This window comes from Oryctolagus cuniculus, chromosome 17 (genome assembly GCF_964237555.1).
Source record: "Oryctolagus cuniculus chromosome 17, mOryCun1.1, whole genome shotgun sequence".
Taxonomy (NCBI): domain Eukaryota; kingdom Metazoa; phylum Chordata; class Mammalia; order Lagomorpha; family Leporidae; genus Oryctolagus; species Oryctolagus cuniculus.
Window position 1 is genome coordinate 15602253 of NC_091448.1, and position 17939 is coordinate 15620191.

Genomic DNA, 17939 nt, shown 5'->3' on the forward strand with positions numbered 1-17939 from the left:
CAAGCCCTGGCTCCACTTCTAATTCCAGCTGTCTGCTAAGCTGCACCCTGGGAGGCAGCAGGTGATGGATCAATTACTTAGGTTCTTGCCACACACATGGGAGACCAGGATGGAGCTCCTGGCTCCTAACTTCATCCTGGCCCAGCCCTGGCTGTGTGAGCACTTAGGGAGCGTATCAACAGACGGAAGAACACTCCTATGTCTGTCATTCTGTCTGTCTCTCTATTGATCTGCCTTTCAAGTAAATAAATAAAACTTTAAAAAATAAAATACAAGTCTATGGATATTGTTTATTTGTAAACTATATTTTCTCTTCTATCTCTGAATTTTCCAGATTTCTTTCATCTTTGATGTAGGCTAATTTAAAACTTCATAAATTAAAAAAACTCCCAAATTTAAAACTTCATAAATTAAAAAAAAACTCCCAGAAATTTCTCTCTCAATTTCTACCACTCCAAGTATGTGGCAAATTCTTCGCTTATTTCTTCACTCTTTACCATACTGTTATTCTGGAAGGTTTATAAATAACATTGTCAGAAACTACCTAAGTCTCAGAATTACAAAAACAATGATGGCTAAATGAATATGAATAAGAGTTTTTTATTGTTTAGTAGAAAATGAATTATTCTATTTATAGCATAAAACCTTTTGTTTTTATGCTGTAATACAGTATTTGTACACTTTCTTTAATAAAACATTTATTAGCAAAAATATCTCATACCATATTCATTCAAAATTTTACTTTATAACACTTCCCTTCAACAAGATATCTTAATTGCATCCAGTTCTCCAGTGCGAATCTACAGTACTAATCCTTGCCAGCCATTTTGTTTTCAGCCTGTAACATTTGCAGCCAGCTGCCTTCAGCCTGACACTATTAGCATACCAGATAATTTAGAAACTAAGCACAGAAACGGAGCTTATAAGATTTGGTTGCTATTTATCAGAATATATCTATTTATTAGACATTTCTCATTAAATGTTTTAGTTAAATAATGCTTTTTTATTTCCTTTCAATATTACTCATTCTCTTAAATGTTTATTCTTAAAGTAATTTTCTTTACCCCAGACCCTATAAGTGAAATTGATCGATTACTGTTTAAGAATTTTCAGATTTTAACAGAATAAACTACAGGCATATTTTAAATATTTTCTGTAAAAGCAAAAAGGTTGCATATATAGCACTGCAATTTACAATTATACTCCAGTAGGCCATCAAGCAAAGAATAATAAATACACCAAAGCTAACATACTATTCCCAAATCTCAAGGGTATTTCTAACAGCCAGAGGACAGCAAACAATTCTCCACCAGTCTTTACTAGCAACATCCTGTCGCTTGAATGTCAATAATGATGTGCACAAGCCTCACTGAAGTCTTAGATGACAAATTATCTAATGATTTTTCCTATGATGGGGAAGGGTGTGGCCAGAGTTGCTATTAGTGTCCTGTTCTTCAGAACTCTTTTTCCATCACATCGTCCCTGCTTCCTTCAACAAGTCCGATTTGTCAATATGTAATAAATGTTCTAAAATTATGTTATTTATTAATCCATTCTACCATTAACAAAACTTTTTAGAGAGACTCTTATAGTTCATTAAATAAATAACACTACTTAGAAAGTTTGTTAACTTGATAGACTATAACACTCTTTAAAGTAACAATAAACAAAGGAAAAATAAAGAGGCTGAGGAGGAAAAAGCCTACAAGGAAATAAATGCTCAAAGATAAGGATTAGGGAAGCCTCAAGCAATTTCATTTTCTCAACCAGACCTCTCCAAAGTGTTTTTGTTTTTACTGTGATGCTAACTAACCACCCAGGCTGCTGTAGAAGCCTCTGGTTTAGAACAGATTTCAAGGCTGCTGTATCTTTTGAAGAACCAATCAGGTTTCTTTGTTTCATCTGCAACATTCTATCAGGGTTATATAACATTTTAGATACATGAAACATTCTAATTATATAGTATAGTTAGCCATTTGTTGTCACCAAATTGGGCATATAAAAATCCCATATTATTCTTCTATGTTATTCAATAAGACCAAATAAGTACAGTACAAATGAGAGGTGTTGTCATTTTCTTTTTAGAGAGAAGATGGGTGAATCTGCATTGTCTAAAAGAGAGCTTTTGAAAGCATACAATATAAGCACTCTGTAGACTAAGATTAATGCTGATTCCCTATTTGTGTCAACAGTAAAGTGAATGAGGCAATCCACAAAATGGGAGACAACCATACAATTGTTAATTCTTATCACATATAAATTATCTTTACTAGGGAATAAAAATTATAAACAGATTTTTTATGTTCAGGTCAAATCCTTTACAAAATTGTTTAAATCACAGAAAAATTAAGTATTTTAAATGTCTGAACAAATATTTTCTCAAGTAAAAAATCTCAACTCTGAATGTCATAATTTACTACCTATAATACTAATCAAAATAATATACCAGTAGTATTGTTACTTATATGATAAGCTATATAGTCACCTATGTGATCCAGACACCTGCAGTATACTTATATGGAACCATACAAATATATTCATTTTTCCTTCTCTCTCTCTAATACTGTATAACTTAAAATACTGCTCTTCTGCACTATTAATACAGCTACTGAGACATCCAAAAACATATTAATCTGGAATCTGTGGATCTAGTATTTTCTTTCTTTTTCCAACTCAAAGCAATCCCACATGATGGTTACCAGTCAACACAGAATTAAAACAGTGCCCCACCATATAAAAAAGCTGAGTCTGTTGGGTGTGGCTTAAGTAAACATATCTTGTCTCAACTGGACAGCTCCTGGGTAACATGCAGTCACTCAAACCCAAAATACACAAGTAAATAAGCAAAGTACTTATAGGAGGAAGTGGGTAATAAAACCTCCATGTTTTTTCTATGCTTGATGTTCAATTGTTTCTGCACTATACTTCTAAAATGACAGTACCTTGAGTCAATGCTGGGCACTGCTCAAGAAACCAAGGACAGAAACATTTTACTTCTACTACTTTCTCTCCTTTATCTTATACTCACTGTCTACAACATGTCTGTTTTCATAAACATTTTGCTTTCATACAAGAGGTAATCATTTAAATCATGACTGTGTGCAATGCGAACTCACACTGCATTACAGTCATCAATAAAATATGAAGTGCCAACACCAGTGTTCATTCTACTGATTTTGTTTCCCACCAGAAAATGCTCTACTAATGCTTTCTGCTGTTATAAAATGCACAATATAATGAAACAGACATTGGTAGGAGCTGTGACAAATGTGCAGAGAAAATACAAAACCTTTTAAGTGTTCACATTTTTTAAAAAATCTAGTACTAACAGAAAAAGCTTTCATGAACACTTATCTGTATCTATGTATACAAACATTACACATTTTAGTACAAATATAAAACGGTTAAGAAACTACCATGCATTCATTTATCAATGTTACACATGCAATTTATCTGAACCTCTAGATAGGGCATGCAGATTTCAGAACTGTAACAGTTTCATTCTTAAATGGCCATAATCAAATATTAAAACAGCTAAGGACATCTGACATACTGACCTATACCTAAGCCTTTAATCCTGTTAAACAATTTTCTTTCCTGTTTTGTGCAGCGAACCCACCTCTGGATCATACTGACGGTTATTTTTTTCCCAAGCCCTGTACGTGCTGCACCATTTTGTTTGTCTTCTGGACAGTAGGAAAATCGGCAGAACAGCAGTGAAGGAGTGTACCGGAGTCAGCAGAGTCAGTGCCAGCCTCCTACTGCAGTCTGTATATTGAACGCATTCAAACCCACAGGTGCCTACGTAAAATCCTCCAGCTGCAGCCTGCAACTTAATGTTTCTTTCAGCAGTAAATCTGTATGCTACTTTCACTTGCCTCAACTCAACAGATGGAGAGAATGTACAACACTATGCCACCTTTTAAAAAGGATTTTTATTTAAAATACCCACATAGACATTACCTCTATTAAGTAGCCAAAATGAAAGACTTTTTTAATCACTAAGAGTCAGAAGGAAAATCACAAAAAAGGGAAATGCATTTCTAATATTTTTTAAAATTCAAAGCTGATAATAGCTTTTAATGTTGTATTTTCTTGAAAATAACATCTTAAATTTTCTTACATAAATAGCTTATGAAGGTAATTTTTCATATATGATGAATATATATCATATGTAAATGCACAAAAAGGTTTGTTTCTACCCATACTTTCTAAATAATCAAATTTAGAAGAAAATATGAAAATTGTCTTTTAAAAGGCAAAGTGAATCTAAGTAAACCAATGCTCAATAAATGACAGACGAATCAAGAAACAGAGGCTCACAATCCCTTCACAAAAATTTTAATCACATATGCTCTAATCCCATCAGAGTAATAACATTTTAAGCTAGAAGAAACCTTTAAAAAGACAAATTGAATTCTGATTTTTTTAAAAGATTTATTTTATTTATTTGAAAGGCAGTTGCAGAGAGGAGAGAGAGAGAGAGAGAGAGAAGGGAGGGCAGAGGTCTTCCATCCACTGGTACATTTTCAAATGGCTGCAATGGTCAGGGGGCTGGGCCAGGCTAAAGTCAGGAGCCAGGTCTCCCAAGTCAGTGCAGCAGCCCGAGCACTTCTGCCATCCTCCGCTGCTTTTTCAGGCACATCAGCAAGGAGGTGGATCAAAGTGGAGCACCCAGGACTTGAACCGGCAGCTGTATGGGATGCTGGCGCTGAAGGCAGCAACTTAACCTGCTATACCACAGTGCTGGCCCCTGAACTCAGATTTTTCAGATGAACACATCGAGGGCTAGAGATATTTACAGGTAAAGTACTTTTCCCAAGGTCACATAGCTCCTCAGCAGCAGAATTTGGTCTTCTAATTATAATTTTTAAAAAATAACTAATAACCACTAAAACTCACCCAAGAATAAGCAGTAAACTGAATATCCCTAATACTATTGAATAAATTAAGCTTATGGTTAAAAAAAATCTTTAAGTAAATCTTCAAGCCCAAATGGCTTCACAGGTGAGTTCTAATATACATCTTAAAAATAATACAATTCCACACAATTTCTTCCAGAACAGAAGAGGAAACATTCCCAATTAATTTTACAAGGAACCAGATAACACATTATCCAACCCCCAAAATAAAAACCTCTATGGCCCAGTATTTCTCATGAACTTAGAAACAAAAATTCTTAACAAAATATTAGCAAATCAAATCCAGTGATGTAAAAAAGTATTAACCCTCTAAAATAAGTGGGATTTATGCTGGAAATGCGAGGCTAGGTCAATATTTGAAAATCATTCATTCAATGTTGGCCATATCATTAATGCTTCTAAGATGAAAAAAGTCACATGATCATATCGCTTGATACAGAAAAGAACATTTAACATCTGGGGGGAAAAAAAAAAACTTGGAATAGAGGGGAACTCCTATAACTTGATACAGAACATCTACAAAAACCAGCAGCTGATATCACAATTCATGGTGAAAGATTGAATTTTCTCTCACTAACATCAGGAATAAGGCAAGAAGAAGCCAGCATAGTAATGGAAATATCTGCCAATAACATAAGATGAGGAAAAGAATAAAGGATATACTAACAGGTAAGGAAGAAATAAAGCGCCACTATACCCAGGAACATTACTATCTACTTTAAAAATTCAAAGGACTCCACAAAATCTAAAAAATAACACCTCTTAGAATAAATGAGTGTTGCAAGGTTACAGGACACAAAGTGAAAAAAAATTTTATAAATATACACAAATGTATATAAAATACATATAAATAAAATTTAGGACATGTTTCTATATTTTAATATTTGTTTTATATGTTAGCAATATACAATAAGAAACCAAAATTTTAAAAATAATATTACTAAAAATAGCTAAAAGGTTTTTTTTTAAAAGGAGAAATCCTTAGGTATAAGTCTAACAAAATATGTACATGACCTGTATGCTACAAAATACAAAATGCTTATCAAAGATACCAAATAAGACCTAAATACAATGGAAAACACATCATAATCCTGGACTGGGAGATACCACATGGCAAAATTATTATTTCTATCCTAATTGATCCATGTACTTACTATAATTCCAACCAAGAGCTCAGAATGATTTCTATATAAAAAAAAATTGATTCTAAAATTTGTATAAAAAGGCAAAGGACCTAAAACAATTTTGAAAAAGGACAAAATTAGATGTATCATACTTACTCTATTTTAAGACTTACTACGAAGCTACACTAATAAAGACAATGAGGACAAACGAACAAGAACACAAATCAGTAAAAAGAATAGACAATGCAAGAACAGACTCAAATAAGGCCAATCAATTTCTTATGTGGTCCAAAACTAATTCAAAGGAGAAAGAACAATACCTTCACTGAAGGTATCCCAACAACTGCATTTCACACACAAAAATACATTAACACAGAATACCATACAATTTAAACAATTTAAAATAGACCTGATATAATTTAAAACTTTAAAACATTTAAAGAAACAAGCTGGAGAACTCTTCCATCCTGAGATTAGGCAAAGTGTTCTTAGATATGATAACAAAAAGATAATCCATTTTAAAAATAATAAATTGAGAGTCCAGTTTTAAAAAAACAGTTTAAAAAAAAAACGTGGAGAGTGCAATCTCAGGAAAGAGTTATGGAGAAAATGGCAGAGGAAACTCCATGCAAATTAGAGGGACACTGTGAACCTATGTGGAGGGTGTGGACGAGCACAACTCAGGACCCCGCAGCCAAGAGCCTCAGCACCAACTCTGGAGTGAGGTGAGACCAGACTGCAACAGCCCAAGCCATTGGCAATAAAGCTGCGGGAAGAGCCTGGTGTGAGCCCAGCTTGGAGTCCTGTGGGGGACAGTATACCTGCCAACCTAGAGGGAAAAAGAGTACATGTTTCTTGCTCCCTGACCACCCAGCACCGGTATACGGTAACTAGCTGAGAGCAGGCAGGCGCCATTTTGGACATAGGTAACAACTGCACCAGTTTGTGTCGGCGTGGCCAGCAACCAGCCGAGAGGAGACACCTGAGTCTAGCTGGGAGCTCTGACAGGAGGCTAGGAACTCGTGACAGTGGGAGCCTTGTGTGCTGGGACTGTGAAAACACTGTGGCTGCATGTGAGGGTGCAAGGTATGGCTGAGTCTTCGGGCAGTCACTGTGGGCAGCTCCACACACTCAGGGCTCCCTGATTCCCTGGTGAGAGTCATTGCTGCAGGATCTGGGCTCATGCTGAGGACTGCATGGATCCTTTGTGTGGTTCTTGTGGCAGTGCAGATGACAACTGTACCCACTGGGGCTAGTGCCCAGGCATTGGTCTCCTTGGAGGAGAGGAAGGGAGACTGAGACCATGTTAACAGAGCTGAACAAACCGCCCCTCTGCTTTAAAAAAAAAAAAAAAAAAAAAAAAGAGAGAGAGATTTACCAGGCCCAATTTGGGAGTCATCTGGACACTTTACTCACTCTAGAGCACTGAACAGAGCTCCTTGGCGACGCCCAGCACACGCCTCAGGGTATTCACTGAAAAAGCAGACACTCCACCAAGCCACAGTCAGAGGCATAGTCCAAAGATAAAAGCCATCACAGGGGTAAAAATAAACCAATGAGTATCTCCACAAATTCCTAAAAATAAACGCAGCAATTCAAGAAACAAGAATAAGGAAGACAACATGACACTCTCAAAGGAACACAACACTTCAAAACTAGAAGGTAAAAATGAAGAGATTGAAGAAATGCCAGAAATAGAATTCAAAAAATTGATCACAGGATTACTTAGAAGTAATCAGAAGCAAATCCACGAACTAAAAAAATTCATATATGACATGAAAGAAATTTTTTCGGATGAAATTGAGATTTAAAAGACAATCAAAGTGATACCAGAAATACTGGAAATGAAAAATTCAATAGAATAAATAAAAAATGTGGTAGAAAGCCTTAACAATAGACTCAGTGAGGCAGAAGAAAGAATATCCGAATTAGAAGACAAATCTCTTATAGTATATGCACCTAATCACAGGACACATAGCTATTTAAAAATATGCTGATGGATCTAAAGAGAGACATAGACTCCCAAATAATAGTAATAGGGACTTCCATACCCTACTTTCAGCAATGGATAGATCAATCAGACAGAAAATCAGCAAGGAAACAACAGTTAATTGACACTATGGACCTAATGACATATGCAAACACACAGAGACTGAACAGTATGCTCCTGAATGAACAGTGAGTCATAGACGAAATCAAAAGAGAAATCAAAAAATTTTGAATAAAGTTTTTTTAACACTATTTATTGAAATCTTTACTTAGTATAGAGTTAATCTTCTGTGTATAAAGTTAATTGAAGGGACCAGCACTGTGGCACAGCAGGTTAAAGCCCTGGCCTAAAGCGCCAGCATCCCATATGCGCGTGGATTTGAGACCCGGTTGCTCTACTTCTGATCCGGCTCTCTGTTATGGCCTGGGAAAGCGGTGGAGGGCCCAGGTCTGTGGGCCCCTGCACCCACGTGGGAGACCCAAAAGAAGCTCCTGGCTCCTGGCTGCAGATCGGTGTAGCTCCAGCTGTTGCGGCCATTTGGGGATGAACCAGCAGATGGAAGACCTCTCTCTCTCTCTCTCTCTGCGCCTCTCCTCCCTCAGTGTAACTCTTTCAAATAAATAAATAAATAATTTTTTTTAAAAAAGTTAATTGAGGGCCGGCGCCGCGGCTCACTAGGCTAATCCTCCGCCTAGCGGTGCCGGCAAACCGGGTTCTAGTCCCGGTCGGGGCGCCAGATTCTGTCCTGGTTGCCCCTCTTCTAGGCCAGCCCTCTGCTGTGGCCAGGGAGTGCAGTGGAGGATGGCCCAAGTGCTTGGGCCCTGCACCCCATGGGAGACCAGGAAAAGCACCTGGCTCCTGGCTCCTGCCATCGGATCAGCGCGGTGCGCCGGCCGCAGCGTGCCGGCCGCGGCGGCCATTGGAGGGTGAACCAACGGCAAAGGAAGACCTTTCTCTCTGTCTCTCTCTCTCACTGTCCACTCTGCCTGTCAAAAAAAAAAAAAAAAAAAAAAAAAAAAGTTAATTGAAAATAGATCTTAGTAAAAAATAAGAATGGGAATAGGGGAGGGAGGAGGAAGAAAGGTGGCAGTTGGGGAAGGATGGTGGGTATGGTGGGAAGAATCACTATCACTATGTTTCTAAAGTTGTGTTTATGAAATACATGATGGGACCGGCACTGTGGCTTAGCAAGTAAAGCTGCAGCCTGCAGTGCCAGCATTCCATATGGGCGCCATTTCGAGACCCAGCTGCTCCATTTTCCATACAGCTCTCTGCTATGGCCTGGGAAAGCAGCAGAAGGTGGCCCAAGTCCTTAGGTCCCTGCACCTGCATGGGCAGACCCAGAGGAAGCTCCTGGCTCCTAGCTTCAGATCGGTGTAGCTCCAGCAGTTGAGGCCAATTGAGGAGTGAATGAGTGGATGGAAGACCTCTCTCTCGCTCTCTCTGCCTCTCCTTCTCTCAATGTGTAAATCTGAATTTCAAATAAATAATAAATCTTTTTTTAAAAAGAAATACATGAAGTTTGTATACTTTAAATAAAAGGATTCTGGGAGAAAATATTAAAAAAAAAGAAAATAGCTGTGAAAAAAGTAGTGGTTCAAAGTCAATATATAAGAACTAGTTCAGCTATATTTCCCTCACTCAATTTCTAATATACTTAGACTGGACACCTGGTGACTAACCCCAACTTTGTTATACTGCCAGATCTTTTCTCCTATTTTTGGAATTGTATTTGAAATTTACATCTTTTTTCCTTATTTTTTAAAATAATATTTATTTATTTGGAAGGAGAGTGACAGAGAAGGAGAGACAGTGATCTCGGTTCATTTCCTAAATGCATAAAACAGCTAGGGCTAGGCCAGGCTGAAGCCAATAGACAGAAACTTCACCTGGGTCTCCCACATGGATGGCAGGGATTCAATACCCAGGCACTTTGATAAGGGAGTGTGGGCATTTCAAGTGATGACTTAACTTGTTACATCAAAACCCCTGTCCTTACATCTTTCTTTAGAATTAATCTCTTGAAAATCCAAGAACTCAATGCTGCCATGCTCACTATCTGACGGGATACACGGTAATAGTGATGGTGACAGTGGTCATGGAGATGATAATAATAATGTTTTCAGGACCCATATTATGCTCTTAAATCTGTATATATGAAATACATGAAATCTGTTCAGCTTATATTAACGAAAAAATTTTCGAAGAAAAAATGATAAATTTAACTTCATCAAACACTAAGAAAAATAAATACATATCCAAAAATGGACTTGTATCTAGAATATACAATGAATTTTTTTTTTCAAAAATCAATAGTAAGAAAACAATCTAATGAAAAAATTGGGGAAAAGATCTGAAAAGCCACTTCATACTAGAGGATAGATGAAATACAAGTAAGCACATCAAAAGACGCTCAATTGCCAGGAGAGAAATGCAAACGAAAACCACAATGTGTCACTACTACAGAATTAATAGAAGGGCTTTTTTTTTTTAATAAACTGACAATACAAAGTACAACCATGGATGTGGACCAACGTGAACTCTCATACATTGCTGGTGAGAAAAAAATAGTAGTCACTCTGGAAAACAGCTTGATAGCTTCGTACAAAGTTAAAAATATACCTAACATACACAAAAATCCATTCCTAGGGATTTACTGTAGAAATATAAAAACTTATGTTTACACAAAAACCCGTACATGAATGTTATAGGGGTTCCATTCATAATCACCAAGAATTGGAAAGAACCCAAATATTCTTCATAGGGTTTATGAACAAACTCCGATATATTCATATAGTAGCACACCACTCAACAGTAAAAAGGAACAAACTATTGCTTTATGCAACAACTTGGTTGACTCTCAAAGGCATTATGTCAAGTGAAATAAGTCAGTATTAAAAGGTCACACAAACATTATTCTACTTATACGACATTCTCACAGTAAGAAAACTATGGGATGGATAATAGCTCATTGGTTTCTAGGGTTAGGGATAGGAGAGGGATGGGAATAGAAAAGGAAATCATGATGTAACATGTACCATATATAGACATGTCACAGAAGTGCATACACACACCCACCCAGAGTAAAATTTACCTTATAATTTTTAAAAACTTCAAGCATTGTTGGGTGGCTAGGGCTTCGAATTCCACATCTCTTCCTTTGCCTGCTCCCCTGGTTATCCCATCATCACCTCAGACTTATCTTGAAAAGTGAATGGCACCATTCACCCAGTCACCCAAGTCACAAACATAGTATCACCTTTGAATGTAAGTTCTTTGAGCTAGCTGGTTAGGACAGTGTAACATAATAAGAGATACTTATTTGTTCTCTGCACCTTCAACCCTTGTCATTTCCTGAGTGAAGGGTGAGAAGAGCACCTTCTAACAACAACTTTTGGTCTTAATCCCCTGGTTATAAACACCAGGGCTTCTAAAACCCTTAAGATATTATGACAGGGAGTGATAAGATTATCTTTTTATATTAAGGAGATGACTGGGGGCTGAAAGCCCCTGCATAGCTTCAGCGTGGGGGCAGATTGCCAGAGGACCAACCATGTGATCAAAGGGAACTAAACTCTACTCACCAACATCTAGGGAGGAGAAAATGACTACAGACAGTGCTCAATCACTAATGGTCAATGGCAGTAATAGAACCTCCATAACAACCCTAACCAATGAGGTAGAGAGAGCTTTCAGGGTTGATAAATACATTCACATGCTGGGAGGCTGCTTCACCCCAACACAATGGTCCTGTGCTCAGGACCCTTTCAGACTTCATCCTCAGTACTTTTTCATCTGGCTATTCATAAGTATCTCTGAAATATCCTTTATGGAAAAAAAAAAACTAGTAAACACATTATTCTTGAGTTCTGTGAGTTGTTCTAACAAATTGTGAGCCCATGAAAGGAGTTGGGAAATTCTCAATGTATAGCTAAAAAGCAAAAGAACTGGAGCCTGTACTTGCCATTGGCATCTTAAGTGGGAAGCAGTCTGGTAGGACTCAGTTTTTAACCTGCAGGGTCTGGGTAATGTCAGAACTTAACTGTAGGACACCCAGTTCATTTCTGAAGGAATTGGAGAATTGCTTAATGTGAGGGGGAAACACACACATTTGGTGTCAGAAGTCTGGAAGTTTAGAAAAAGTTTTTCTTTTCAGTAACATGAACTATAGCACTGTTGATATGCCCACTAGCTCTAATTCTATTTAGCACACAGCAAACAATCAGTAAATATTTTTTGTTGAATGAATAAAAAAATGACTACAGTGCCTTCTTCACCTGGCTTACACCCAATCAAGCATCAAGCTCAGTCAATCCTTCCTAGATATCTCGCCATCTCCACTACCATTCTATTTAATGCAGACAGACCCTCACTAACTTTTAGCTCATATCTGCTGCTGCAATAGCAACTAAAGATGACATGGGTTATTTTGTCTACCTTGTTTTGTAACTGCTTTTTATCAACTCTCACTGCCATCTACTAATTTACTACCCTCCTCTGTCACAACTGACCTTTGCTAGAATGGCTGCCTAATTCATATTGAGACTTCCCCAAACCCTATACCAAAGTGTGATTGCTTTGTGCAGGGCATTCACTAGACCTAAGTTAGGCCAGAGTTAACCTACCCACAGGAAAATGGATTTGGAAACAAGAACAGATTCAGCAACCCCACCTTGGTGCCTGTACTAAAACCAGCCTGTGAGTCAACTCCTGTGAGAATCATTGCATCTCCCTTCAGTCTGAGATGGAATCCTTCCTCTGAATTCCAGGGGTGTCCTGTGTATAATTTTATCATAATACTTCTCACATCATAGTTCAATAGTATCAGTTTACTTATTCCATATGGTACAATATGTTAGAGACCATGTCTTTTATTTTTAAATAAACTATAGCCTATATTTCCTCTGGCCCACAGTAGGTACTCATTATGTAACTGGAGGTGTAAAGACAACAGAGAGGGGAGGAGGAAAGAAGTATTTAAGTAGTATCTAATAGTACCTTATAATAAAGCCACTGGAAGATTAACAGAAAGATCTACTAGTGGTCTTCCATAAGTCTTGAAGTTGGAAACAAAATAGAATGGCAAAGGAACACAATCTTCTACAGTTAAAAATTGCTGCACTGACTAATACATGAATAATAACCATAAGTAACAGAATAAAGTATGGGGTAAATTTTTGGAGCAAAAAGATACAAGAAGGTATTATTTGGGAAAAAAAATCTTATTTTCTTCAATATTATCTTTCCCCCACTAACCATCCTCAGCCAATTATTTTGTGGTTAGGATGTAAGATAACAGTCCCCCCTCCTCAAAAAAAGGAAAAAGGAAAAAGCAGAAAAATATGTTCCAAATACTTGAGTTTGAAAAAAAGTTGGCCTTTTAAAGGCACAAAAAAAGATTCATGTCATTAAAAGAAATCTTTAGTAGAAAAGTAAGAGCAAATAAACCATCCATTTCCATTCCAGAGTAGAAAAGAATTGCCCTAATCAAGAACAGTTACAGAAATCTATCTTCTAGGATGATCAATTAATTGACTTCCCAGGCAGGTTCTCTCATTCTAAAATTCTATGATTTGGGATTGACTTCTCATCTTTGCAGGTCAGAAACCAGGTCTTTTAAGAACTTCAAAGTAGTTAGATTCAGGGAGATTGATTTATATTATGTCAATTCTATATTCTTACAAACTTCCATCTCAATTCCAATTTTATGCCAATGTAAAACCTGAGAAGCATTAGGCTTAAGTTGACAAGTCCCTGTCACCCATATGGGATACTTGGATTGAATTCCCAGCTCCTGGCTCCAGTTATTGCAGGCATTTTTGGAATGAACAAACAGGTGCCCCTCTGTCTGTCTTTCTCCCATTTTTTCTTTCTCTAATAAATTTTTTTAACATTTTAAATATTTATTTTCATCTACTTGAAAGGCAGAGCAACAGTGAGGGAGTGCACACAGACAGGTCATCCACTGGTCTACTCCCAAAATGCCCACGCAGCCAAGACTGGGCCATGCCAAAGCCAGGAGCCCAGAAATGCATCTAGGTCTCCCATGTCGGTGGCAGGAGCCCAAACACCTGAGCCATCATTTGTTGCCTCCAGGATACATTAACAGGATGCTGGACTGAAGCAGCCAAGACTCAAACCAGCACTCTGAAAAGGGAGGCAGGTATCCCAAATGGCATTTTAACTCACTGTGCCACAATGCCTACACCCTCAAAATTTTTTAATTAAAAGAGTCAGTATTCTTAACAGTATTCTTAACTTATGGAGGTCTTATTTCCCTACATTTGGGCAAATCTTGGCTTGTCTTTCTAACACTTGGTATTGGAATAACAATTTTTAAAGTAAACAAATATGGGCCGGCACCGCGGCTCACTAGGCTAATCCTCCACCTTGCGGCGCCGGCACACCGGGTTCTAGTCCCGGTTGGGGCGCCGGATTCTGTCCCGGTTGCCCCTCTTCCAGGCCAGCTCTCTGCTGTGGCCAGGGAGTGCAGTGGAGGACGGCCCAAGTGCTTGGGCCCTGCACCCCATGGGAGACCAGGATGGGTACCTGGCTCCTGCCATCGGATCAGCGCGGTGCGCCAGCCGCAGCGCGCCAGCCACAGCGGCCAATGGAGGGTGAACCAACAGCAAAAGGAGGACCTTTCTCTCTGTCTTCTGTCTCTCTCTCTCACTGTCCACTCTGCCTGTCAAAAAAAAAAAAAAAAAAAAAAAGTAAACAAATACAGGCAGGCATTGTGGTGCAGAGTGATAGCCCCTGCATGCAATGTGGGCATGCCATATAGGAGTGCTAGTTCCATTCCTAATTGCTCCACTTCCATCCAGCTCCCTGCTAAAGCACCTGGGAAAGAAGTAGGAGGAGGCCCACATGCATGGACCTCTGCTACCTACACGGACAGTGGGATGGATTTCCTGGCTCATGGCTTCAGCCTGGCTCAGTCCCAGCTGTTGTGCCATTTGGGGAGTGAACCAATGGATGGAAGATCTCTTTCTCTCACTCCTCCTCTCTTACTCTCTGTCATTCTGCCTTTCAAATAAATAAATAGGTCTTTAAAAACTAACAAAATGAGGCTGGCACTGTGGTATAGTAGGTTAAGCCTCCACCTACAGCACCAGCATCCCATATGGATGCCAGTTCCAGTACCAGCTGCTCCACTTCCCATCCAGCTCCCTGCTAAGGGCCTGGGAAAGCAGTGGAGGATGGCCCAAGTGTTTGGGCCCTGGCACCCATGTGGGAGACCTGAAAGAAGCTCTTGGCTTCAGATCAGCCCAACTCTGGCTGTTGTGGCCATTTGGGGAGTGAATCAGTAGATGGAAGATCTCTTATTCTCTGTCTCTCCTTTCTCTGTAACTCTGTCTTCCTAATAAAATAAATGAATCTTTAAAAAAAATAAAAAAAAACTTTAAAAAGAAAATAATATTCTAAAAAATAATAATAAATAAATAAAACCCATAACTAGGTTAGAAAAACAAAGTGGCCAACTCCATAAATTACCTATTGAACCCCTTCTTTCATGCTAATAGAACTTGACTTTATTTCAGGTATTTGCTACAAGGGAGACTGTTTCTCTCTGTAGCCTCAGGAGGTGAACTCTGATTAATAAATGAATATTAGTAACAACATCTGTACATCCATTCCTTCATTGGTTTCAGGTTTCAGGATATAATTTGGCCAATGAGATGTGAGATGAATGGGGAGGGTGACTTTCAGTAGTTTTCCTAAACATTAAAAAAGTACCCATGGAGGCCAGCATTGTGTTAGGGTGGGTAAAACTGCCAACTGTGATGCCAGCATCCCATATGGACACCAGTTTATGTCCCAGCTGCTCCATTTCTGATCCAGGTCCTTGCTAGCGGCCTGGGAAAAGCAGCCAAAGTTGGCCCAAGTGTGTGGGCCCCTGCACCCACCTGGGAAACCTGGTTGAAACTCTTGGTTCCTGGCTTTGGCCTGGCCTACCTCTGGTTGTTGTGGCCATCTAGAGAGTAAACCAGTGGAAGATCTCACTCTCTGTAACTGACTTCCAAATAAATAAATCTTAAAAATAAAATACAAAAAAAAGGATTCACGAAGTGATCAGTTGTTCTATCAATCTTTGAACTCTGCTGTGTACAGACATGGAAGCTAAAGGTACTGCAGTTTTCTTGCAGCTATGTAAGGACAAATCTGAGAATAACCAATATGCAGAAAATAGCACAGAAAGAGGGAAGGAAACTGAGTATTTGATGATGCTGTTGAGCTTCGGAATTAACTAATCTGTATCCTTCCTACTTTTGTAATTCTTAGTAATGTGAACTTACAAATCCTCTTTATCATCTCAGTCAGAGTCATTTTAAGTTAGATCTTTCATAATTCTAATCATTCTAACTACTACAATAGCAAATAAAACTGACCAGGGAAGAGACTACAAAGGATCTAATCAAATTTAAGCAATAACATGAGTCATTTCCTCTAAAAGTTTCCAATTTAATAAATCAGGAAGATTGAGTTTAAATGTTAAAGTCTTCCTTATTGGGGCCAGCGCTGTGGCACAGTGGGTTAAAGCCCTGGCCTGAAGCACTGGCATCCCATATGGGCGTTGGTTCTAGTCCCCGCTGCTCCTCTTCCAATCCAGCTCTCTGCTATGGCCTGGGAAAGCAGTACAAAATGGCCCAAGTCCTTGGGCCCCTGCACCCATGTGGGAGACCCCAAAGAAGCTCCTGGCTCCTGGCTGCAGATCAGTGCTACTCTAGCCGTTGTGGCCATCTGGGGAGTGAACCAGCGGATGGAAGACCTCTCTCTCTCTCTCTGTCTCTACCTCCCTTTGTAACTCTTTCAAATAAATAAAAATAAATCTTAAAAAATATATCTTCCTTATTGTGGGGAGCAACTGGGAGCAACTCGGACTAGACTAAGTTACTGGAATTAAGACTTATTCTATGCATCTGCTCTCCCACAATATGGCGCTGAGAAGGGAGAAACAGCTTCTATGCAGCTGCCTCCAATTCAACCAATAAACTGTAGGACCTGCTCCTGATTGGAGGAGAGCAGCGTACTCGGCGTGTGGGTAGCAGAGTTGGGATTGGTGGAAGGACTATAAAGGAGGAGAGAGACAACATGCACCAGGAACATCTAAGGGGAACATCTATCTGAAGGAACACCTGTGCAGCCCCCGAGAGAGCCGGCCGGCGGTGTGCCGCTCCCCCGCGGAAGTGGGGAATGTGGCAGGGGGAACTGCCCTTCCACGGAGGTGGAAGGGACGGTAGCCAACCCGGGAAGAACCAGCAGCAAACCCGGGGAGGGCCGAGCAGACGAAAGAACAACGCAGGGTCCTGTGTTGTTCCTCCACGAAGACGGGGAGCGACACCTTATTTACCAGTTTAAAATCCTGCAGTGACTCTCTTACAGTATTAAGAATATAATCCAAACTCTTAGCATGGCATATAAAATGTGCCATTAACAGATTCATTTTATTTTTAGCAACATCCTAACTCAAGCCAGGTCCCAGAAATTATGATAATTCTTACAGTCACCAGGAAGGACCATGTAGTCTCTTATCTGTGTTTGGACCCCTAACTCCTACTCATCCTTCAAAATTCAACTTGCTATGCTCCTACCCTCTGTGTCTACTCTCTACTTGCACTGTCACTGTTGGGTTAGAAATCTCTCCTTTTTTGTTAAGAGCCAGAGCTTTCTGAGAGTAGGGATCATCCTCAGCATGCATCACAACTCCTACAGACACCAGGCACTAGAACATCCTGGCAGAGTAAACTAATGAACCAGATTTGGAGGTAGTGCCAAGTTCTTTCATTATAGCACTGGACGATTTAGATTCATAAAATATATCAATCAAAATAGAATGTTCTGACAGCACTATTCTAAAGGGGTGCTAAGTTAAATAAAAATTATTCAAAACTACTAATATTT

The 17939-nt window shown here is 39.0% G+C and overlaps 1 protein-coding gene across 17 annotated transcripts in view; it reads right to left on the reverse strand.

The window, feature by feature from the left end:
* TANC2 (tetratricopeptide repeat, ankyrin repeat and coiled-coil containing 2) overlaps nt 1-17939 on the reverse strand; it is a 438885-nt gene that overhangs the window by 349940 nt on the left and 71006 nt on the right. The window contains exon 1 of one of the 17 annotated variants that reach the window (XM_051825095.2): nt 3620-9050. The exons of the other annotated variants lie outside the window; for them this stretch is intronic. The gene's annotated coding sequence lies outside the window, so the exon portion shown is untranslated. Of the gene's footprint in view, nt 1-3619; nt 9051-17939 lie in introns of those variants that run through there. 17 annotated transcript variants of the gene reach the window in all.